We start from the raw sequence: 24,226 nt of genomic DNA on the forward strand, positions 1-24,226 counted from the left end.
TACTGAGACACACACCCTGCACACGAGCAGCCCCTGAGAGGAGAGGACTGGAGAGCTCCTGACTGCAGGGCAGTACTGAGACACACACCCTGCACACGAGCACCCCCTGAGAGGAGAGGACTGGAGAGCTCCTGACTGCAGGGCAGTACTGAGACACACACCCTGCACACGAGCAGCCCCTGAGAGAAGAGGACTGGAGAGGACTGGAGAGCTCCTGAGTGCAGGGCAGTACTGAGACACACACCCTGCACACGAGCAGCCCCTGAGAGGAGAGGACTGGAGAGGACTGGAGAGCTCCTGAGTGCAGGGCAGTACTGAGACACACACCCTGCACACGAGCAGCCCCTGAGAGGAGAGGACTGGAGTGGACTGGAGAGGTCCTGACTGCAGGGGAGTACTGAGGAATCTCACACACTGCTGAACATTCACACTCATTCAGAAAAGCTGCCTGCAGGCCACTCTCTTCACACAAATAACACAAGCTAACTTGTCATTTCAATGTACATCAGGGACACAAAGAGGAATGAAACAGGACCTGAACACAGAAACAGCAGTATAATAAAATAAATACTGATCCAGGGACTGAGAATTCATTCACATGCCTGGTCCTGATGAGCACTTCGCATCTGAAGAGAGGGGTTCAGGACATCCTCCTCCAGACTGTGATCCACACACTGGGGTTCAGGACAGCCTCCTCCAGACTGTGATCCACACACTGGGGTTCAGGACAGCCTCCTCTAGACTGTGATCCACACATTGGGGTTCAGGACAGTCTCCTCCAGAATATGCAGATCACTGGCCCTGAGTACAGAGCCAAACTGGATCACTGTTTTTAATCCAAATCCATTAGGCAATATCTCTGGCTGTTTTGCATGCAGTGTTTGTTTTTTGTGTTTTAACAAGGTGTTTTTTAAATATATTTGTTATACAGTGCTTTGTAAAGATTCTGCCATGAAGGAGAAATCAGCAAGACAAACAAAAACAAATCGCATGGAAGAGCACCTGCACCACAATTCAGATGGTACCCCAAAAATAAAATGCGCTCGTCCCTCTAATGCAGTGACTAAAGCAAGCTGCAGCACAAAAGACAGACTACTTCACTCCACACAAGGAGAACAAGCATTGCAGGAGTCCTCACAAAACACTGCCAGGCCAGGCTCCAGTCGCAATGGGAGTCTCACTGAACACACACAAACAACAGCTACATGAGGGTACAGCTGAGTGAGTTCATATTCCAAATATCATTGATATATACTAACATGTAAACCTGCAGACTCAAAACAACTGCCCAGCCAGACACACGACTGCCCACTTTAAAATGAAGAAATGAGCAGTATTCAAGTGTGTGTATCTCCGTACTGTACAATACAACACAGCGGAAGAACAGCTGGGGGCCAGTCTGGGCTATACAATTTGAAATGATCTCATCTCACTGCTGCTGCAGCACCTCTGTACTGTACAATACAACACAGTGGAAGAACAGCTGGGGCCAGTCTGGGCTATAACATTTGAAATGATCTCATCTCACTGCTGCTGCAGCACCTCTGTACTGTACAATACAACACAGTGGAAGAACAGCTGGGGCCAGTCTGGCCTATACAATTTGAAATGATCTCATCTCACTGCTGCTGCAGCACCTCTGTACTGTACAATACAACACAGTGGAAGAACAGCTGGGGGCCAGTCTGGCCTATACAATTTGAAATGATCTCATCTCACTGCTGCTGCAGCACCTCTGTACTGTACAATACAACACAGTGGAAGAACAGCTGGGGCCAGTCTGGCCTATACAATTTGAAATGATCTCATCTCACTGCTGCTGCAGCACCTCTGTACTGTACAATACAACACAGTGGAAGAACAGCTGGGGGCCAGTCTGGCCTATACAATTTGAAATGATCTCATCTCACTGCTGCTGCAGCACCTCTGTACTGTACAATACAACACAGTGGAAGAACAGCTGGGGCCAGTCTGGCCTATACAATTTGAAATGATCTCATCTCACTGCTGCTGCAGCACCTCTACTGTACAATAAGAACATAAGAACATAAGAAAGTTTACAAACGAGAGGAGGCCATTCGGCCCATCTTGCTCGTTTGGTTGTTAGTAGCTTATTGATCCCAAAATCTCATCAAGCAGCTTCTTGAAGGATCCCAGGGTGTCAGCTTCAACAACATTACTGGGGAGTTGATTCCAGACCCTCACAATTCTCTGTGTAAAAAAGTGTCTCCTATTTTCTGTTCTGAATGCCCCTTTTTCTAAACTCCATTTGTGACCCCTGGTCCTTGTTTCTTTTTTCAGGCTGAAAAAGTCCCTTGGGTCGACACTGTCAATACCTTTTAGAATTTTGAATGCTTGAATTAGGTCGCCACGTAGTCTTCTTTGTTCAAGAATGAACAGATTCAATTCTTTTAGCCTGTCTGCATATGACATGCCTTTTAAGCCCGGAATAATTCTGGTCGCTCTTCTTTGCACTCTTTCTAGAGCAGCAATATTTTTTTTATAGCGAGGTGACCAGAACTGAACACAATATTCAAGATGAGGTCTTACTAGTGCATTGTACAGTTTTAACATTACTTCCCTTGATTTAAATTCAACACTTTTCACAATGTATCCGAGCATCTTGTTAGCCTTTTTTATAGCTTCCCCACATTGTCTAGATGAAGACATTTCTGAGTCAACAAAAACTCCTAGGTCTTTTTCATAGATTCCTTCTCCAATTTCAATATCTCCCATATGATATTTATAATGTACATTTTTATTTCCTGCATGCAGTACCTTACACTTTTCTCTATTAAATGTCATTTGCCATGTGTCTGCCCAGTTCTGAATCTTGTCTAGATCATTTTGAATGACCTTTGCTGCTGCAACAGTGTTTGCCACTCCTCCTACTTTTGTGTCATCTGCAAATTTAACAAGTTTGCTTACTATACCAGAATCTAAATCATTAATGTAGATTAGGAATAGCAGAGGACCTAATACTGATCCCTGTGGTACACCGCTGGTTACCACACTCCATTCTGAGGTTTTTCCTCTAATCAGTACTTTCTGTTTTCTACATGTTAACCACTCCCTAATCCATGTACATGTGTTTCCTTGAATCCCAACTGCGTTCAGTTTGAGAATTAATCTTTTGTGCGGGACTTTGTCAAAAGCTTTCTGGAAATCTAAATAAACCATGTCATATGCTTTGCAATTATCCATTATCGATGTTGCATCCTCAAAAAAATCAAGCAAGTTAGTTAGGCACGATCTCCCTTTCCTAAAACCATGTTGACTGTCTCCCAGGACCCTGTTACCATATAGGTAATTTTCCATTTTGGATCTTATTATAGTTTCCATAAGTTTGCATATAATAGAAGTCAGGCTTACTGGTCTGTAGTTACCTGGTTCAGTTTTGTTTCCCTTTTTGTGGATCGGTATTACGTTTGCAATTTTCCAGTCTGTCGGTACCACCCCTGTGTCAAGAGACTGCTGCATGATCTTGGTTAGCGGTTTGTAAATTACTTCTTTCATTTCTTTGAGTACTACTGGGAGGATCTCATCCGGCCCAGGGGATTTGTTTATTTTAAGAGCTCCTAGTCCCTTTAACACTTCTGCCTCAGTTATGCTAAAGTTATTTAAAACTGGACAGGAACTGGATGACATGTGGGGCATGTTGTCAGTATCTTCCTTTGTAAAAACTTGTGAAAAGTAATCATTTAATATATTTGCTATTTTTTTTTCTTCATCTACAATTTTGCCATTTGTATCTCTTAAACATTTAATCTCCTCTTTGAATGTTCTCTTGCTGTTGTAATATTGGAAAAACATTTTGGAATTGGTTTTAGCTCCCTTAGCAATGTTCATTTCTATTTCTCTCTTGGCCTTTCTAACTTCCTTTTTGACTTGCGTTTGCAGTTCTGTGTACTCTTTCTGCGTACTTTCTTTTTGGTCCTTTTTTAATGCTCTGTAAAGTGCCTTTTTTCGCTGAATATTTTTTTTTTATTGATCTATTAAACCATTTTGGCAATTTAGTTTTACATTTAGATTTGTCTACTTTAGGGATATAATTGTTTTGTGCCTCTAGTACTACATTTTTGAAGAACAACCATCCTTCTTCTGTGGGTATTTCTCTATTTTATTCCAATCTACTTCTGTAAGTCTCTGTTTCATACCTTCATAGTTTGCTTTTCTAAAATTGTAAACCTTAGCTTTAGTCATTTCTTTTGGGGTTTTAAAAAACACTTCAAATGAGACCATGTTGTGGTCTGAGTTTGCCAGTGGTTCTCTGACCTCTGTTTTAGTTATTCTATCTTCGTTATTTGAAAAGACTAAATCAAGGCATGCCTCCCCTCTAGTGGGTGCCTTGACAAATTGTGTTAGGAAGCAGTCATTTGTCATTTCCACCATTTCTATTTCATCCTTCGCGCTACCCACCGGGTTTTCCCATTTTATTTGGGGGAAGTTGAAATCCCCCATTAGTATGGCTTCTCCTTTGCTACACACGTTTCTAATGTCATTGTATAACAGATTATTGTGCTCACCGTCTGAATCTGGCGGTCTATAGCATGCTCCTATTATTATGCCTTTTGAATTTTTGTCCGTTATTCTGACCCATATTGATTCGGTTTTATTTTCTTTGTTCAGGTTTAACACCTGGGCTTCAAGACTGTTTCTTATGTATAGCGCTACCCCTCCTCCTCTTCTGTCCTGCCTGTCTTTCCTATACAGTGTATACCCACAAATATTAAATTCATCCCCATCACTCTCAGACAACCACGTTTCTGTAACACCTATCACATCATAGTTACCTGTTATTTAATGGTTGTCTTACCTGAGTTGTTGTTCTTGTTTTGATGCGGTCTCCCTTCTGTTTTTTTGTTGATTTCTCCCCCCTTCCTTTCTAGTTTAAATGCTTCCGAACCTGCTCGAGGATCTTTTCTCCGAGTAGACTAGTTCCCTTGTTATTTAAATGCAGTCCATCCCGTCTATACAGATAGTCCTCGTTGTAGAATGTGGTCCAATGATCAAGATAGGTGAAGCCTTCCCGTGTGCACCACGTCTTCAGCCATGCGTTTTGATTAATTATTTCCAGCTGTCCATATGGTCCTTTGCAAGGTGCAGGTAGTATACCAGAAAATACCACAGTTTTGGTTTTCTCTTTTAATTTCCTTCCTAGCTCTCTGAATTTGTTTTGCAGGGATTTTGGCCTGTCTCTTCCAATGTTGTTTGTACCAATGTGGACGACTACTACCGGGTCCTCTCCTGTTCGTTCTAGGAGCCTGTCCACGTTCTCAGTGATGTGCTTGACCGAGGCTCCCGGAAGGCAGCACACTGTTGTAGTAAGGGGGTCCAAACTGCGAATTGAACTTGCTGTGTTTCTCAATATGGAGTCCCCAACAATTATGACCTCCCTTCTTTTTGCTGTCTGGTCACCACTGTCAATAGGGTCCTGGATGTTGTTCCTTTCATTCTCTTGTTGTTGGTTCTGCTCATCAAAATTCTGAAGTGACTCAAATCTGTTGGTTGTTTTGATTTCTGGTGGTTGTGTTTGACGAAGTTTCTTTTTTATCCTGCTTCTGCCTACCTGAACCCAGCTGTTCTGACCTTCTATCTCCCTGGTGGCTTTCAGTCTGTTAGGGGTGATGCAGACTTCCATGAATTGTGGGTGTGCCAGTTCCTCAAGATCCTGTTGCTGTCGCACTTCTTCCAGCTCCATTTCTAGCATACTTACTAGTTTATGCAAATCCTGGATCGCGCGGCACTTTACGCACACTTGGTTTAGCTCCACTGGGTTTTCTCGGATTTCCCACATCAAGCAGGTGTCACAGATTATTGGCTTGAAGACCATGTTGAGGTTTTTTTTTTTTAAGTTTAGTTTCTTCTGCAGCCGTCAACCTGCTTTCAAACTGCTTCGAAACTGCTCTGTACTTGTCCACGCCTGTACTTCTCCCACTCGCTGTCGCTTCCACTCGCTGTCGCTGGGAAGACTCGACAACACAGTGGAAGAACAGCTGGGGGCCAGTATGGCCTATACAATTTGAAATGATCTCATCTCACTGCTGCTGCAGCACCTCTGTACTGTACAATACAACACAGTGGAAGAACAGCTGGGGCCAGTCTGGCCTATACAATTTGAAATGATCTCATCTCACTGCTGCTGCAGCACCTCTGTACTGTACAATACAACACAGTGGAAGAACAGCTGGGGGCCAGTATGGCCTATACAATTTGAAATGATCTCATCTCACTGCTGCTGCAGCACCTCTGTACTGTACAATACAACACAGTGGAAGAACAGCTGGGGGCCAGTCTGGGCTATACAATTTGAAATGATCTCATCTCACTGCTGCTGCAGCACCTCTGTACTGTACAATACAACACAGTGGAAGAACAGCTGGGGCCAGTCTGGCCTATACAATTTGAAATGATCTCATCTCACTGCTGCTGCAGCACCTCTGTACTGTACAATACAACACAGTGGAAGAACAGCTGGGGCCAGTCTGGGCTATACAATTTGAAATGATCTCATCTCACTGCTGCTGCAGTACCTCTGTACTGTACAATATAACACAGTGGAAGAACAGCTGGGGGCCAGTCTGGCCTATACAATTTGAAATGATCTCATCTCACTGCTGCTGCAGCACCTCTACTCTACAATACAACACAGTGGAAGAACAGCTGGGGCCAGTCTGGGCTATACAATTTGAAATGATCTCATCTCACTGCTGCTGCAGCACCTCTGTACTGTACAATACAACACAGTGGAAGAACAGCTGGGGCCAGTCTGGGCTATACAATTTGAAATGATCTCATCTCACTGCTGCTGCAGCACCTCTGTACTGTACAATACAACACAGTGGAAGAACAGCTGGGGGCCAGTCTGGGCTATACAATTTGAAATGATCTCATCTCACTGCTGCTGCAGCACCTCTGTACTGTACAATACAACACAGTGGAAGAACAGCTGGGGGCCAGTCTGGCCTATACAATTTGAAATGATCTCATCTCACTGCTGCTGCAGCACCTCTGTACTGTACAATACAACACAGTGGAAGAACAGCTGGGGCCAGTCTGGGCTATACAATTTGAAATGATCTCATCTCACTGCTGCTGCAGCACCTCTGTACTGTACAATACAACACAGTGGAAGAACAGCTGGGGGCCAGTCTGGGCTATACAATTTGAAATGATCTCATCTCACTGCTGCTGCAGCACCTCTGTACTGTACAATACAACACAGTGGAAGAACAGCTGGGGCCAGTCTGGGCTATACAATTTGAAATGATCTCATCTCACTGCTGCTGCAGCACCTCTGTACTGTACAATACAACACAGTGGAAGAACAGCTGGGGGCCAGTCTGGGCTATACAATTTGAAATGATCTCATCTCACTGCTGCTGCAGCACCTCTGTACTGTACAATACAACACAGTGGAAGAACAGCTGGGGCCAGTCTGGGCTATACAATTTGAAATGATCTCATCTCACTGCTGCTGCAGCACCTCTGTACTGTACAATACAACACAGTGGAAGAACAGCTGGGGCCAGTCTGGGCTATACAATTTGAAATGATCTCATCTCACTGCTGCTGCAGCACCTCTGTACTGTACAATACAACACAGTGGAAGAACAGCTGGGGCCAGTCTGGGCTATACAATTTGAAATGATCTCATCTCACTGCTGCTGCAGCACCTCTGTACTGTACAATACAACACAGTGGAAGAACAGCTGGGGCCAGTCTGGGCTATACAATTTGAAATGATCTCATCTCACTGCTGCTGCAGCACCTCTGTACTGTACAATACAACACAGTGGAAGAACAGCTGGGGGCCAGTCTGGGCTATACAATTTGAAATGATCTCATCTCACTGCTGCTGCAGCACCTCTGTACTGTACAATACAACACAGTGGAAGAACAGCTGGGGGCCAGTCTGGGCTATACAATTTGAAATGATCTCATCTCACTGCTGCTGCAGCACCTCTGTACTGTACAATACAACACAGTGGAAGAACAGCTGGGGCCAGTCTGGGCTATAACATTTGAAATGATCTCATCTCACTGCTGCTGCAGCACCTCTGTACTGTACAATACAACACAGTGGAAGAACAGCTAGCGCCAGTCTGGCCTATATAATTTGAAATGTTGAGAAATCAGTGAATGTGTCAAAGTAAGATTGTGTTGGAGTGACTTTCTGGATGGAAGCTTGTCTGTCCCTGTATCGTAACAATACGTTTTGTTTAATAAAATCCGAATGCAGAACAGTGCTCCAGATCATTCTCTTGTACGGGGAAAAAAAACACTCCTTCATTGTGGCCAATCCCTGACTCCCTTCTCTCTCTGCTCGCATCTGATTGGTTCAGTCGCCGACTGAAAGGTAGTAAACAGCACGGTATACTTGTTGCATCTCACTCTGTAAAATATGAAGAAAACATGAAGAAAAAGTTGCTGCCATCCTGCATTAGGACACAATGCATAAACATTGCTGTCATTAAAATATTAGGGTTATTAAATGTAAGAACATCCCTTAATAAACAGATAGACAGTATTAAACACAGTTTTGCAGGCACGCCCCGGCGTGGATCAGATAGACAGTATTAAACACAGCTTTGCAGCCACGCCCCAGCGTGGATCAGATAGACAGTATTAAACACAGCTTTGCAGCCACGCCCCAGCGTGGATCAGATAGACAATATTAAACACAGCTTTGCAGTCACACCCCAGCGTGGATCAGATAGACATTATTAAACACAGCTTTGCAGCCACGCCCCAGCGTGGATCAGATAGACAATATTAAACACAGCTTTGCAGTCACACCCCAGCGTGGATCAGATAGACAGTATTAAACACAGCTTTGCAGGCACGCCCCAGCGTGGATCAGATAGACAGTATTAAACACAGCTTTGCAGCCACGCCCCAGCGTGGATCAGATAGACAGTATTAAACACAGCTTTGCAGGCACGCCCCAGCGTGGATCAGATAGACAGTATTAAACACAGCTTTGCAGCCACACCCCAGCGTGGATCAGATAGACAGTATTAAACACAGCTTTGCAGCCACACCCCAGCGTGGATCAGATAGACAGTATTAAACACAGCTTTGCAGGCACGCCCCAGCGTGGATCAGATAGACAGTATTAAACACAGCTTTGCAGCCACGCCCCAGCGTGGATCAGATAGACAGTATTAAACACAGCTTTGCAGCCACGCCCCAGCGTGGATCAGATAGACAGTATTAAACACAGCTTTGCAGCCACGCCCCAGAATTGATCAGATAGACAGTATTAAACACAGCTTTGCAGCCACGCCCCAGAATGGATCAGATAGACAGTACTAAACACAGCTTTGCAGCCACGCCCCAGCGTGGATCAGATAGACAGTACTAAACACAGCTTTGCAGCCACGCCCCAGAATGGATCAGATAGACAGTATTAAACACAGCTTTGCAGCCACACCCCAGCATGGATCAGATAGACATTATTAAACACAGCTTTGCAGCCACGCCCCAGCGTGGATCAGATAGACAATATTAAACACAACTTTGTAGCCACGCCCCAGCGTGGATCAGATAGACAGTATTAAACATAGCTTTGCAGCCACGCCCCAGCGTGGATCAGATAGACAGTATTAAACACAGCTTTGCAGCCACACACCAGCGTGGATCAGATAGACAGTATTAAACACAGCTTTGCAGCCACGCCCCAGTGTGGATCAGATAAAAGCTCCCTCTGTCAAGCACACTGAACATGGAAGGCCAGCAGCAGCATTGCTGGAAGGGGAGTGTTTAGCTGGGAGGTCTGTCCAGTGGCTGTGCTGCGCTCCTGTGAGTTCAATACTCTCTTTGGAAAAAGTCTGGGGAGATGCAGCGAGGATTGTATTGAAAAGGTTACTGCAGGGAAGCTGTGAGCAGGAGACCACGACGGGAAGGTAACAAACAGGACAGAATTATTATTCACACAGCTCTCTCTCCACTCCCTGTCCAGCCTCACAGTGCCCCCTGCTGGGTGTAGGTGGAACTACTGTTCTCATGCATTTTATCAGGATCAGTTAAATGCATTCTGCACCAAGCCTGGTCCTTAAGAACCCCTGTATGTTGACAGTCTCTGTCTCTGTCTGTCTCTGTCTCCGCACGGAATGTTTAAAATTTCTGTCTCTGTCTCTGTGCATGGCTGAACAATGCAGGGTTAAAACAAACATTTCGTTTGTGTCTCAAACAGAAAACTGGGCTGTCTGTGGCACTTCAAGCCCAGGATCTGGAATGGATTTATTTTAGCTAGATTGCACGAGGCCCTTTAACAAGACAAACGCAAGCTTCTCACATTCTGCCAGTGTACTGAGCCACAGCACTTCCTGTTAACATACCTGTTAGGTAGGATCTGGGTCTGTTTGACACACACTGGTTTCCATTGAGCGTAAATGGTGCCTTTTTTCTCCCCCCTCTAATATTTTATGATGTTTCCTAGGTTGGGGTCACAAACGTATAAAGATTATAGATGTTTCTTTATTTTTTTAGAACAGATCTTATATACAAACAGTAAGGCTATACTCTCAAACTGATAGACATGTGTAAAAACATCAACTCTACAGTGATAGGCTGCCTTGAGCAGTAGAGTCCAGCAGAGGACAGCACAGAGCAGGCCTCCCTGCAGTAACAGATACAGCCACGAGATGGCAGTGAATAGCAGAGACTCCGATCTCCTCATTTACGGGCAATGACAACCAGAACATTCAGATTTTACTTTTCGTTAAAATTTGAAATTTTCTTTAACACAGACAGAGAGACAGGACAGACAGACACTAAGCTGTGCACTGCAAGCTGATCCACACACACTGTACTGAGCTGTGCACTGCAAGCTGACCCACACACACTGTACTGAGCTGTGCACTGCAAGCTGATCCACACACACTGTACTGAGCTGTGCACTGCAAACTGATCCACACACACTGTACTGAGCTGTGCACTGCAAGCTGATCCACACACACTGTGCTGAGCTGTGCACTGCAAGCTGATGCACACACACTGTACTGAGCTGTGCACTGCAAGCTGATCCACACACACTGTACTGAGCTGTGCACTGCAAGCTGATCCACACACACTGTACTGAGCTGTGCACTGCAAGCTGATCCACACACACTGTACTGAGCTGTGCACTGCAAGCTGATCCACACACACTGTGCTGAGCTGTGCACTGCAAGCTGATCCACACACACTGTACTGAGCTGTACACTGCAAGCTGATCCACACACACTGTGCTGAGCTGTGCACTGCAAGCTGATCCACACACATTGTACTGAGCTGTACACTGCAAGCTGATCCACACACACTGTACTGAGCTGTACACTGCAAGCTGATCCACACACACTGTACTGAGCTGTGCACTGCAAGCTGATCCACACACACTGTACTGAGCTGTGCACTGCAAGCTGATCCACACACACTGTACTGAGCTGTGCACTGCAAGCTGATCCACACACACTGTACTGAGCTGTGCACTGCAAGCTGATCCACACACACTGTACTGAGCTGTGCACTGCAAGCTGATCCACACACACTGTACTGAGCTGTGCACTGCAAGCTGATCCACACACACTGTACTGAGCTGTGCACTGCAAGCTGATCCACACACACTGTGCTGAGCTGTGCACTGCAAGCTGATCCACACACACTGTACTGAGCTGTGCACTGCAAGCTGATCCACACACACTGTACTGAGCTGTGCACTGCAAGCTGATCCACACAGTAATTGTACTGAGCTGTACACTGCAGGATTGTCATTAACACAAATTATGCTTAGTTATAGGCATGAGTGTGTGTGTTGGACAGAGGAGCGCTCAGTGAATTAGCTTTATTTAAAGATGAGGTGTTTGTTGGTCAGTGGAGCGCTCAGTGAATTAGGTTTATTTAAAGATGAGGTGTTTGTTGTGTCAGTGGAGCGCTCAGTGAATTAGGTTTATTTAAAGATGAGGTGTTTGGTTGGTCAGTGGAGCGCTCAGTGAATTAGGTTTATTTAAAGATGAGGTGTTTGTTGGTCAGTGGAGCGCTCAGTGAATTAGGTTTATTTAAAGATGAGGTGTTTGTTGTGTCAGTGGAGCGCTCAGTGAATTAGGTTTATTTAAAGATGAGGTGTTTGTTGTGTCAGTGGAGCGCTCAGTGAATTAGGTTTATTTAAAGATGAGGTGTTTGGCTGGTCAGTGGAGCGCTCAGTGAATTAGGTTTATTTAAAGATGAGGTGTTTGGTTGGTCAGTGGAGCGCTCAGTGAATTAGGTTTATTTAAAGATGAGGTGTTTGTTGTGTCAGTGGAGCGCTCAGTGAATTAGGTTTATTTAAAGATGAGGTGTTTGGCTGGTCAGTGGAGCGCTCAGTGAATTAGGTTTATTTAAAGATGAGGTGTTTGTTGTGTCAGTGGAGCGCTCAGTGAATTAGGTTTATTTAAAGATGAGGTGTTTGTTGAGTCAGTGGAGCGCTCAGTGAATTAGGTTTATTTAAAGATGAGGTGTTTGTTGAGTCAGTGGAGCGCTCAGTGAATTAGGTTTATTTAAAGATCAGGTGCTTGGCTGGTCAGTGGAGCGCTCAGTGAATTAGGTTTATTTAAAGATGAGGTGTTTGTTTTGTCAGTGGAGCGCTCAGTGAATTAGGTTTATTTAAAGATGAGGTGTTTGGCTGGTCAGTGGAGCGCTCAGTGAATTAGGTTTATTTAAAGATGAGGTGTTTGTTGTGTCAGTGGAGCGCTCAGTGAATTAGGTTTATTTAAAGATGAGGTGTTTGGCTGGTCAGTGGAGCGCTCAGTGAATTAGGTTTATTTAAAGATGAGGTGTTTGTTGTGTCAGTGGAGCGCTCAGTGAATTAGGTTTATTTAAAGATGAGGTGTTTGGCTGGTCAGTGGAGCGCTCAGTGAATTAGGTTTATTTAAAGATGAGGTGTTTGGCTGGTCAGTGGAGTGCTCAGTGAATTAGGTTTATTTAAAGATGAGGTGTTTGGCTGGTCAGTGGAGCGCTCAGTGAATTAGGTTTATTTAAAGATGAGGTGTTTGGTTGTGTCAGTGGAGCGCTCAGTGAATTAGGTTTATTTAAAGATGAGGTGTTTGGCTGGTCAGTGGAGTGCTCAGTGAATTAGGTTTATTTAAAGATGAGGTGTTTGTTGTGTCAGTGGAGCGCTCAGTGAATTAGGTTTATTTAAAGATGAGGTGTTTGGTTGGTCAGTGGAGCGCTCAGTGAATTAGGTTTATTTAAAGATGAGGTGTTTGGCTGGTCAGTGGAGCGCTCAGTGAATTAGGTTTATTTAAAGATGAGGTGTTTGTTGTGTCAGTGGAGTGCTCAGTGAATTAGGTTTATTTAAAGATGAGGTGTTTGGCTGGTCAGTGGAGCGCTCAGTGAATTAGGTTTATTTAAAGATGAGGTGTTTGGCTGGTCAGTGGAGCGCTCAGTGAATTAGGTTTATTTAAAGATGAGGTGTTTGGCTGGTCAGTGGAGCGCTCAGTGAATTAATTTTATTTAAAGATGAGGTGTTTGTTGTGTCAGTGGAGCGCTCAGTGAATTAGGTTTATTTAAAGATGAGGTGTTTGGCTGGTCAGTGGAGCGCTCAGTGAATTAGGTTTATTTAAAGATGAGGTGTTTGTTGGTCAGTGGAGCGCTCAGTGAATTAGGTTTATTTAAAGATGAGGTGTTTGTTGGTCAGTGGAGCGCTCAGTGAATTAGGTTTATTTAAAGATGAGGTGTTTGTTGGTCAGTGGAGTGCTCAGTGAATTAGGTTTATTTAAAGATGAGGTGTTTGCTGGTCAGTGGAGCGCTCAGTGAATTAGGTTTATTTAAAGATGAGGTGTTTGTTGGTCAGTGGAGCGCTCAGTGAATTAGGTTTATTTAAAGATGAGGTGTTTGTTGAGTCAGTGGAGCGCTCAGTGAATTAGGTTTATTTAAAGATGAGGTGTTTGTTGAGTCAGTGGAGCACTCAGTGAATTAGGTTTATTTAAAGATGAGGTGTTTGGTTGGTCAGTGGAGCGCTCAGTGAATTAGGTTTATTTAAAGATGAGGTGTTTGGCTGAGTCAGTGGAGCGCTCAGTGAATTAGGTTTATTTAAAGATGAGGTGTTTGGCTGAGTCAGTGGAGCGCTCAGTGAATTAGGTTTATTTAAAGATGAGGTGTTTGTTGTGTCAGTGGAGCGCTCAGTGAATTAGGTTTATTTAAAGATGAGGTGTTTGGCTGGTCAGTGGAGCGCTCAGTGAATTAGGTTTATTTAAAGATGAGGTGTTTGTTGAGTCAGTGGAGCGCTCAGTGAATTAGGTTTATTTAAAGATGAGGTGTTTGGCTGGTCAGTGGAGCGCTCAGTGAATTAGGTTTATTTAAAGATGAGGTGTTTGGCTGGTCAGTGGAGCGCTCAGTGAATTAGGTTTATTTAAAGATGAGGTGTTTGTTGTGTCAGTGGAGCGCTCAGTGAATTAGGTTTATTTAAAGATGAGGTGTTTGTTGTGTCAGTGGAGCGCTCAGTGAATTAGGTTTATTTAAAGATGATGTGTTTGGTTGGTCAGTGGAGCGCTCAGTGAATTAGGTTTGTTTAAAGATGAGGTGTTTGGCTGGTCAGTGCAGCGCTCAGTGAATTAGGTTTATTTAAAGATGAGGTGTTTGTTGGTCAGTGGAGCGCTCAGTGAATTAGGTTTATTTAAAGATGAGGTGTTTGGCTGGTCAGTGGAGCGCTCAGTGAATTAGGTTTATTTAAAGATGAGGTGTTTGTTGGTCAGTGGAGCGCTCAGTGAATTAGGTTTATTTAAAGATGAGGTGTTTGTTGGTCAGTGGAGCGCTCAGTGAATTAGGTTTATTTAAAGATGAGGTGTTTGGCTGGTCAGTGGAGCGCTCAGTGAATTAGGTTTATTTAAAGATGAGGTGTTTGTTGAGTCAGTGGAGCGCTCAGTGAATTAGGTTTATTTAAAGATGAGGTGTTTGTTGGTCAGTGGAGCGCTCAGTGAATTAGGTTTATTTAAAGATGAGGTGTTTGGTTGGTCAGTGGAGCGCTCAGTGAATTAGGTTTATTTAAAGATGAGGTGTTTGGCTGGTCAGTGGAGCGCTCAGTGAATTAGGTTTATTTAAAGATGAGGTGTTTGGCTGGTCAGTGGAGCGCTCAGTGAATTAGGTTTATTTAAAGATGAGGTGTTTGGCTGGTCAGTGGAGCGCTCAGTGAATTAGGTTTATTTAAAGATGAGGTGTTTGTTGTGTCAGTGGAGCGCTCAGTGAATTAGGTTTATTTAAAGATGAGGTGTTTGGCTGGTCAGTGGAGCGCTCAGTGAATTAGGTTTATTTAAAGATGAGGTGTTTGGCTGAGTCAGTGGAGCGCTCAGTGAATTAGGTTTATTTAAAGATGTCAGTGGAGCACTCAGTGATTTAGGTTTATTTAAAGATGTGTGGTGTGAGCGTGCATCTGTCTGGTTTTGATCGCTCAGTGAATTAGATGTTATTCCAAAGATGAGGTGTCTTGGCTGCTCCAGTGGAGCGCTCAGTCAAATTAGGTTTATGTTAAGATTCGGTTTATTTAAAGATGAGGTGTTTGTTGAGTAAGTGGAGAGATCAGTGAATTAGGTTTATTTAAAGATAAAGTGTTTGGCTGAGTAAGTGGAGCGCTCAGTGAATTAGGTTTATATAAAGATCAGGTGCTTGGCTGGTTAGTGGAGCGCTCAGTGAATTAGGTTTATTTAAAGATGAGGTGTTTGGCTGGTCAGTGGAGTGCTCAGTGAATTAGGTTTATTTAAAGATGAGGTGTTTGTTGTGTCAGTGGAGCGCTCAGTGAATTAGGTTTATTTAAAGATGAGGTGTTTGGCTGGTCAGTGGAGCGCTCAGTGAATTAGGTTTATTTAAAGATGAGGTGTTTGGCTGGTCAGTGGAGCGCTCAGTGAATTAGGTTTATTTAAAGATGAGGTGTTTGGCTGGTCAGTGGAGCGCTCAGTGAATTAGGTTTATTTAAAGATGAGGTGTTTGTTGAGTCAGTGGAGCGCTCAGTGAATTAGGTTTATTTAAAGATGAGGTGTTTGTTGTGTCAGTGGAGCGCTCAGTGAATTAGGTTTATTTAAAGATGAGGTGTTTGGCTGGTCAGTGGAGCGCTCAGTGAATTAGGTTTATTTAAAGATGAGGTGTTTGGCTGGTCAGTGGAGCGCTCAGTGAATTAGGTTTATTTAAAGATGAGGTGTTTGGTTGTGTCAGTGGAGCGCTCAGTGAATTAGGTTTATTTAAAGATGAGGTGTTTGGCTGGTCAGTGGAGCGCTCAGTGAATTAGGTTTATTTAAAGATGAGGTGTTTGCTGGTCAGTGGAGCGCTCAGTGAATTAGGTTTATTTAAAGATGAGGTGTTTGTTTGAGTCAGTGGAGCGCTCAGTGAATTAGGTTTATTTAAAGATGAGGTGTTTGGCTGGTCAGTGGAGCGCTCAGTGAATTAGGTTTATTTAAAGATGAGGTGTTTGGCTGAGTCAGTGGAGCGCTCAGTGAATTAGGTTTATTTAAAGATGAGGTGTTTGGCTGGTCAGTGGAGCGCTCAGTGAATTAGGTTTATTTAAAGATGAGGTGTTTGCTGAGTCAGTGGAGCGCTCAGTGAATTAGGTTTATTTAAAGATGAGGTGTTTGTTGAGTCAGTGGAGCGCTCAGTGAATTAGGTTTATTTAAAGATGAGGTGTTTGGCTGGTCAGTGGAGCGCTCAGTGAATTAGGTTTATTTAAAGATGAGGTGTTTGGCTGGTCAGTGGAGCGCTCAGTGAATTAGGTTTATTTAAAGATGAGGTGTTTGTTGTGTCAGTGGAGCGCTCAGTGAATTAGGTTTATTTAAAGATGAGGTGTTTGGTTGGTCAGTGGAGCGCTCAGTGAATTAGGTTTATTTAAAGATGAGGTGTTTGGCTGGTCAGTGGAGCGCTCAGTGAATTAGGTTTATTTAAAGATGAGGTGTTTGTTGAGTCAGTGGAGCGCTCAGTGAATTAGGTTTATTTAAAGATGAGGTGTTTGGCTGGTCAGTGGAGCGCTCAGTGAATTAGGTTTATTTAAAGATGAGGTGTTTGGCTGGTCAGTGGAGCGCTCAGTGAATTAGGTTTATTTAAAGATGAGGTGTTTGGCTGAGTCAGTGGAGCGCTCAGTGAATTAGGTTTATTTAAAGATGAGGTGTTTGGTTGGTCAGTGGAGTGCTCAGTGAATTAGGTTTATTTAAAGATGAGGTGTGTTTGTTGAGTCAGTGGAGCGCTCAGTGAATTAGGTTTATTTAAAGATGAGGTGTTTGGCTGGTCAGTGGAGCGCTCAGTGAATTAGGTTTATTTAAAGATGAGGTGTTTGTTGAGTCAGTGGAGCGCTCAGTGAATTAGGTTTATTTAAAGATGAGGTGTTTGGCTGGTCAGTGGAGTGCTCAGTGAATTAGGTTTATTTAAAGATGAGTGAATTAGGTTTATTTAAAGATTGTTTGTCTGGTCAGTGGAGCGCTCAGTGAATTAGGTTTATTTAAAGATGAGGTGTTTGTTGTGTCAGTGGAGCGCTCAGTGAATTAGGTTTATTTAAAGATGAGGTGTTTGGCTGGTCAGTGGAGCGCTCAGTGAATTAGGTTTATTTAAAGATGAGGTGTTTGTTGAGTCAGTGGAGCGCTCAGTGAATTAGGTTTATTTAAAGATGAGGTGTTTGGTTGGTCAGTGGAGCGCTCAGTGAATTAGGTTTATTTAAAGATGAGGTGTTTGTTTTGTCAGTGGAGCGCTCAGTGAATTAGGTTTTTTTAAAGATGAGGTGTTTGGTTTTGTCAGTGGAGCGCTCAGTGAATTAGGTTTATTTAAAGATGAGGTGTTTGTTGTGTCAGTGGAGCGCTCAGTGAATTAGGTTTATTTAAAGATGAGGTGTTTGTTGTGTCAGTGGAGCGCTCAGTGAATTACGTTTATTTAAAGTTGAAGTGTTTGTTGTGTTAATGGAGCACGCATTGAGTTAGGTTTATTTAAAGATGAGGTGTTTGGCTGGTCAGTGGAGCGCTCAGTGAATTAGGTTTATTTAAAGATGAGGTGTTTGGCTGGTCAGTGGAGCGCTCAGTGAATTAGGTTTATTTAAAGATGAGGTGTTTGTTTTGTCAGTGGAGCACTCAGTGAATTAGGTTTATTTAAAGATGAGGTGTTTGGCTGGTCAGTGGAGCGCTCAGTGAATTAGGTTTATTTAAAGATGAGGTGTTTGGCTGGTCAGTGGAGCGCTCAGTGAATTAGGTTTATTTAAAGATGAGGTGTTTGTTTTGTCAGTGGAGCGCTCAGTGAATTAGGTTTATTTAAAGATGAGGTGTTTGGCTGGTCAGTGGAGTGCTCAGTGAATTAGGTTTATTTAAAGATGAGGTGTTTGTTTTGTCAGTGGAGCGCTCAGTTAATTAGGTTTATTTAAAGATGAGGTGTTTGGCTGGTCAGTGGAGCGCTCAGTGAATTAGGTTTATTTAAAGATGAGGTGTTTGTTGTGTCAGTGGAGCGCTCAGTGAATTAGGTTTATTTAAAGATGAGGTGTTTGGCTGGTTAGTGGAGCGCTCAGTGAATTAGGTTTATTTAAAGATGAGGTGTTTGGCTGGTCAGTGGAGCGCTCAGTGAATTAGGTTTATTTAAAGATGAGGTGTTTGTTTTGTCAGTGGAGCGCTCAGTGAATTAGGTTTATTTAAAGATGAGGTGTTTGTTGCTGGTTAGTGGAGCGCTCAGTGAATTAGGTTTATTTAAAGATGATGTGTTTGGTTGGTCAGTGGAGCGCTCAGTGAATTAGGTTTATTTAAAGATGAGGTGTTTGGCTGGTCAGTGGAGCGCTCAGTGAATTAGGTTTATTTAAAGATGAGGTGTTTTGCTGGTCAGTGGAGCGCTCAGTGAATTAGGTTTATTTAAAGATGAGGTGTTTGGCTGGTCAGTGGAGCGCTCAGTGAATTAGGTTTATTTAAAGATGAGGTGTTTGGCTGGTCAGTGGAGCGCTCAGTGAATTAGGTTTATTTAAAGATGAGGTGTTTGGTTGGTCAGTGGAGCGCTCAGTGAATTAGGTTTATTTAAAGATGAGGTGTTTGTTGAGTCAGTGGAGCGCTCAGTGAATTAGGTTTATTTAAAGATGAGGTGTTTGGCTGGTCAGTGGAGCGCTCAGTGAATTAGGTTTATTTAAAGAAGAGGTGTTTGTTGTGTCAGTGGAGCGCTCAGTGAATTAGGTTTATTTAAAGATGAGGTGTTTGTTGAGTCAGTGGAGCGCTCAGTGAATTAGGTTTATTTAAAGATGAGGTGTTTGTTGAGTCAGTGGAGCGCTCAGTGAATTAGGTTTATTTAAAGATGAGGTGTTTGGCTGGTCAGTGGAGCGCTCAGTGAATTAGGTTTATTTAAAGATGAGGTGTTTGGCTGGTCAGTGGAGCGCTCAGTGAATTAGGTTTATTTAAAGATGAGGTGTTTGGCTGGTCAGTGGAGCGCTCAGTGAATTAGGTTTATTTAAAGATGAGGTGTTTGGCTGGTCAGTGGAGCGCTCAGTGAATTAGGTTTATTTAAAGATGAGGTGTTTGGCTGGTCAGTGGAGCGCTCAGTGAATTAGGTTTATTTAAAGATGAGGTGTTTGTTGTGTCAGTGGAGCGCTCAGTGAATTAGGTTTATTTAAAGATGATGTGTTTGGTTGGTCAGTGGAGCGCTCAGTGAATTAGGTTTATTTAAAGATGAGGTGTTTGGTTGTGTCAGTGGAGCGCTCAGTGAATTAGGTTTATTTAAAGATGAGGTGTTTGGCTGGTCAGTGGAGCGCTCAGTGAATTAGGTTTATTTAAAGATGAGGTGTTTGTGTTGGGCTCAGTGAATTAGGTTTATTTAAAGATGAGGTGTTTGGCTGGTCAGTGGAGTGCTCAGTGAATTAGGTTTATTTAAAGATGAGGTGTTTGTTGGTCAGTGGAGCGCTCAGTGAATTAGGTTTATTTAAAGATGAGGTGTTTGGCTGGTCAGTGGAGCACTCAGTGAATTAGATTTATTTAAAGATGAGGTGTTTGGCTGGTCAGTGGAGCGCTCAGTGAATTAGGTTTATTTAAAGATGAGGTGTTTGTTGTGTCAGTGGAGCGCTCAGTGAATTAGGTTTATTTAAAGATGAGGTGTTTGGCTGGTCAGTGGAGCGCTCAGTGAATTAGGTTTATTTAAAGATGAGGTGTTTGTTGGTCAGTGGAGCGCTCAGTGAATTAGGTTTATTTAAAGATGAGGTGTTTGGCTGGTCAGTGGAGTGCTCAGTGAATTAGGTTTATTTAAAGATGAGGTGTTTGGTTGAGTCAGTGGAGATGATCAGTGAATTAGGTTTATTTAAAGATGAGGTGTTTGGCTGGTCAGTGGAGCGCTCAGTGAATTAGGTTTATTTAAAGATGAGGTGTTTGTTGAGTCAGTGGAGCGCTCAGTGAATTAGGTTTATTTAAAGATGAGGTGTTTGTTTTGTCAGTGGAGCGCTCAGTGAATTAGGTTTATTTAAAGATGAGGTGTTGGCTGGTCAGTGGAGCGCTCAGTGAATTAGGTTTATTTAAAGATGAGGTGTTTGGCTGGTCAGTGGAGCGCTCAGTGAATTAGGTTTATTTAAAGATGAGGTGTTTGTTGTGTCAGTGGAGCGCTCAGTGAATTAGGTTTATTTAAAGATGAGGTGTTTGGCTGGTCAGTGGAGCGCTCAGTGAATTAGGTTTATTTTAGGTGTTTGGCTTCAGTGGAGTGCTCAGTAAGTTTAATTTAAAGATGAGGTGTTTGGCTGGTCAGTGGAGCGCTCAGTGAATTAGGTTTATTTAAAGATGAGGTGTTTGACTGGTCAGTGGAGCGCTCAGTGAATTAGGTTTATTTAAAGATGAGGTGTTTGTCGAGTCAGTGGAGCGCTCAGTGAATTAGGTTTATTTAAAGATGAGGTGTTTGTTTGGTCAGTGGAGCGCTCAGTGAATTAGGTTTATTTAAAGATGAGGTGTTTGGTTGGTCAGTGGAGTGCTCAGTGAATTAGGTTTATTTAAAGATGAGGTGTTTGTTGAGTCAGTGGAGCACTCAGTGAATTAGGTTTATTTAAAGATGAGTTGTTTGGCTGGTCAATGGAGTGCTCAGTGAATTAGGTTTATTTAAAGATGAGGTGTTTTTCTGGTCAGTGGAGCGCTCAGTGAATTAGGTTTATTTAAAGATGAGGTGTTTGGCTGGTCAGTGGAGCGCTCAGTGAATTAGGTTTATTTAAAGATGAGGTGTTTGGCTGGTCAGTGGAGCGCTCAGTGAATTAGGTTTATTTAAAGATGAGGTGTTTGTTGAGTCAGTGGAGCACTCAGTGAATTAGGTTTATTTAAAGATGAGGTGTTTGTTGAGTCAGTGGAGCACTCAGTGAATTAGGTTTATTTAAAGATGAGGTGTTTGTTGAGTCAGTGGAGCGCTCAGTGAATTAGGTTTATTTAAAGATGAGGTGTTTGGCTGGTCAGTGGAGCGCTCAGTGAATTAGGTTTATTTAAAGATGAGGTGTTTGTTTTGTCAGTGGAGCGCTCAGTGAATTATGTTTATTTAAAGATGAGGTGTTTGGCTGGTCAGTGGAGTGCTCAGTGAATTAGGTTTATTTAAAGATGAGGTGTTTGACTGGCCAGTGGAGAGCTCAGTGAATTAGGTTTATTTAAAGATGAGTTGTTTGGCTGTGTCAGTGGAGCGCTCAGTGAATTAGGTTTATTTAAAGATGAGGTGTTTGGTTGAGTCAGTGGAGCGCTCAGTGAATTAGGTTTATTTAAAGATGAGGTGTTTGGCTGGTCAGTGGAGCGCTCAGTGAATTAGGTTTATTTAAAGATGAGGTGTTTGTTGAGTCAGTGGAGCGCTCAGTGAATTAGGTTTATTTAAAGATGAGGTGTTTGGCTGGTCAGTGGAGCGCTCAGTGAATTAGGTTTATTTAAAGATGAGGTGTTTGGCTGGCAGTGGAGTGCTCAGTGAATTAGGTTTATTTAAAGATGAGGTGTTTGGTTGTGTCAGTGGAGCGCTCAGTGAATTAGGTTTATTTAAAGATGAGGTGTTTGGCTGGTCAGTGGAGCGCTCAGTGAATTAGGTTTATTTAAAGATGAGGTGTTTGTTGAGTCAGTGGAGCGCTCAGTGAATTAGGTTTATTTAAAGATGAGGTGTTTGTTGAGTCAGTGGAGCGCTCAGTGAATTAGGTTTATTTAAAGATGAGGTGTTTGGCTGGTCAGTGGAGCGCTCAGTGAATTAGGTTTATTTAAAGATGAGGTGTTTGTTGTGTCAGTGGAGCGCTCAGTGAATTAGGTTTATTTAAAGATGAGGTGTTGGTTGGTCAGTGGAGCGCTCAGTGAATTAGGTTTATTTAAAGATGAGGTGTTTGTTGTGTCAGTGGAGCGCTCAGTGAATTAGCGTTATTTAAAGATGAAGTGTTTGGCTGGTCAGTGGAGCGCTCATTGAATTAGGTTTATTTAAAGATGAGGTGTTTGTTGTGTCAGTGGAGCGCTCAGTGAATTAGGTTTATTTAAAGATGAGGTGTTTGGTTGGTCAGTGGAGCGCTCAGTGAATTAGGTTTATTTAAAGATGAGGTGTTTGGCTGGTCAGTGGAGCGCTCAGTGAATTAGGTTTATTTAAAGATGAGGTGTTTGTTGTGTCAGTGGAGCGCTCAGTGAATTAGGTTTATTTAAAGATGAGGTGTTTGGCTGGTGAGTGGAGTGCTCAGTGAATTAGGTTTATTTAAAGATGAGGGTGTTGTGTCAGCGGAACGCTGAGTGAATTAGGTTTATTTAAAGATGAGTGGAGTGGAGCGCTCAGTGAATTAGGTTTATTTAAAGATGAGGTGTTTATGGAGCGCTCAGTGAATTAGGTTTATTTAAAGATGAGGTGATTGGCTGGTCCGGAGGGTAATGCTCAGTGAATTAGTTTATTAAAGAGGAGTGGTTGTTGAGTAAGTGGAGAGAAAGGTCGTGCATTAGGTTTAATGTTAAAGATAGTTGTGCTGAGTGCCGTGTTTAAAAGTCTCTCATAAATCGTTTTCTTGAAAGATCAAGGTGCTTGGCTGGTCATCTGGAGTGCTCAGGTGAATTAGGTTTATTTAAAGATGAGGTGTTTGTTGAGTCAGAGGAGCGCTCAGTGAATTAGGTTTATTTAAAGATGAGGTGTTTGGCTGGTCAGTGGAGTGCTCAGTGAATTAGGTTTATTTAAAGATGAGGTGTTTGTTGAGTCAGTGGAGCGCTCAGTGAATTAGGTTTATTTAAAGATGAGGTGTTTGGCTGGTCAGTGGAGTGCTCAGTGAATTAGGTTTATTTAAAGATGAGGTGTTTGTTGAGTCAGTGGAGCGCTCAGTGAATTAGGTTTATTTAAAGATGAGGTGTTTGTTGAGTCAGTGGAGCGCTCAGTGAATTAGGTTTATTTAAAGATGAGGTGTTTGTTGAGTCAGTGGAGCGCTCAGTGAATTAGGTTTATTTAAAGATGAGGTGTTTGGTTGGTCAGTGGAGTGCTCAGTGAATTAGGTTTATTTAAAGATGAGGTGTTTGGCTGGTCAGTGGAGCGCTCAGTGAAATAGGTTTATTTAAAGATGAGGTGTTTGTTGTGTCAGTGGAGCGCTCACTTAATTGAATTAGGTTGGTCAGGGGAGTTTAAAGATGAGGTGTTTGTTTTGTCAGTGGAGCGCTCAGTTAATTAGGTTTATTTAAAGATGAGGTGTTTGTTGTGTCAGTGGAGCGCTCAGTGAATTAGGTTTATTTAAAGATGAGGTGTTTGTTGAGTCAGTGGAGAACTCAGTGAATTAGGTTTATTTAAAGATGAGGTGTTAGTTGAGTCAGTGGAGCGCTCAGTGAATTAGGTGTATTTAAATATGAGGTGTTTGTTGTGTCAGTGGCCCTCATTCATTACTAAGTTAATTAGGTTTATTTTAAGATGAGGTGTTTGGCTGGAGAGTGGAGTGCTCATTTAATTAGGTTTATTTAAAGATGAGTTGTTTCTTGAGTCAGTGGAGCGCTCAGTGAAGTAGATTTATTTAAAGATGAGGTGTTTGGCTGAGCCAGTGGAGTGCTCAGTGAATTAGGTTTATTTAAAGATAATGTGTTAGGCTTGCCAGTGGAGCGCTCAGTCAATTAGGTTTATTTAAAGATGATCTGTTTGGCTGGTCAGTGGAGCGCTCAATGAATTAGGTTTATTTAAAGATCAGATGCTTGGCTGGTCATTGGAGCGCTCATTGAATTAGGTTTATTTAAATATGAGGTTTTTGTTGAGTCAGTGGAGCGCTCATTGAATTAATTTTATTTTAAGATGAGGTGTTTGGCTGTGAGAGTGGAGGGCTCATTGAATTAGGTTTATTTAAAGATCAGGT

General features: G+C 42.9%; 1 pseudogene; it reads left to right on the top strand.

Moving 5' to 3' along the window:
• The first annotated feature begins 990 nt into the window (after positions 1-990).
• Positions 991-24,226, top strand: part of LOC121318978 — a 47,975-nt pseudogene continuing 24,739 nt past the window's right edge.

This window comes from Polyodon spathula, chromosome 7, assembly GCF_017654505.1.
Source record: "Polyodon spathula isolate WHYD16114869_AA chromosome 7, ASM1765450v1, whole genome shotgun sequence".
Taxonomy (NCBI): domain Eukaryota; kingdom Metazoa; phylum Chordata; class Actinopteri; order Acipenseriformes; family Polyodontidae; genus Polyodon; species Polyodon spathula.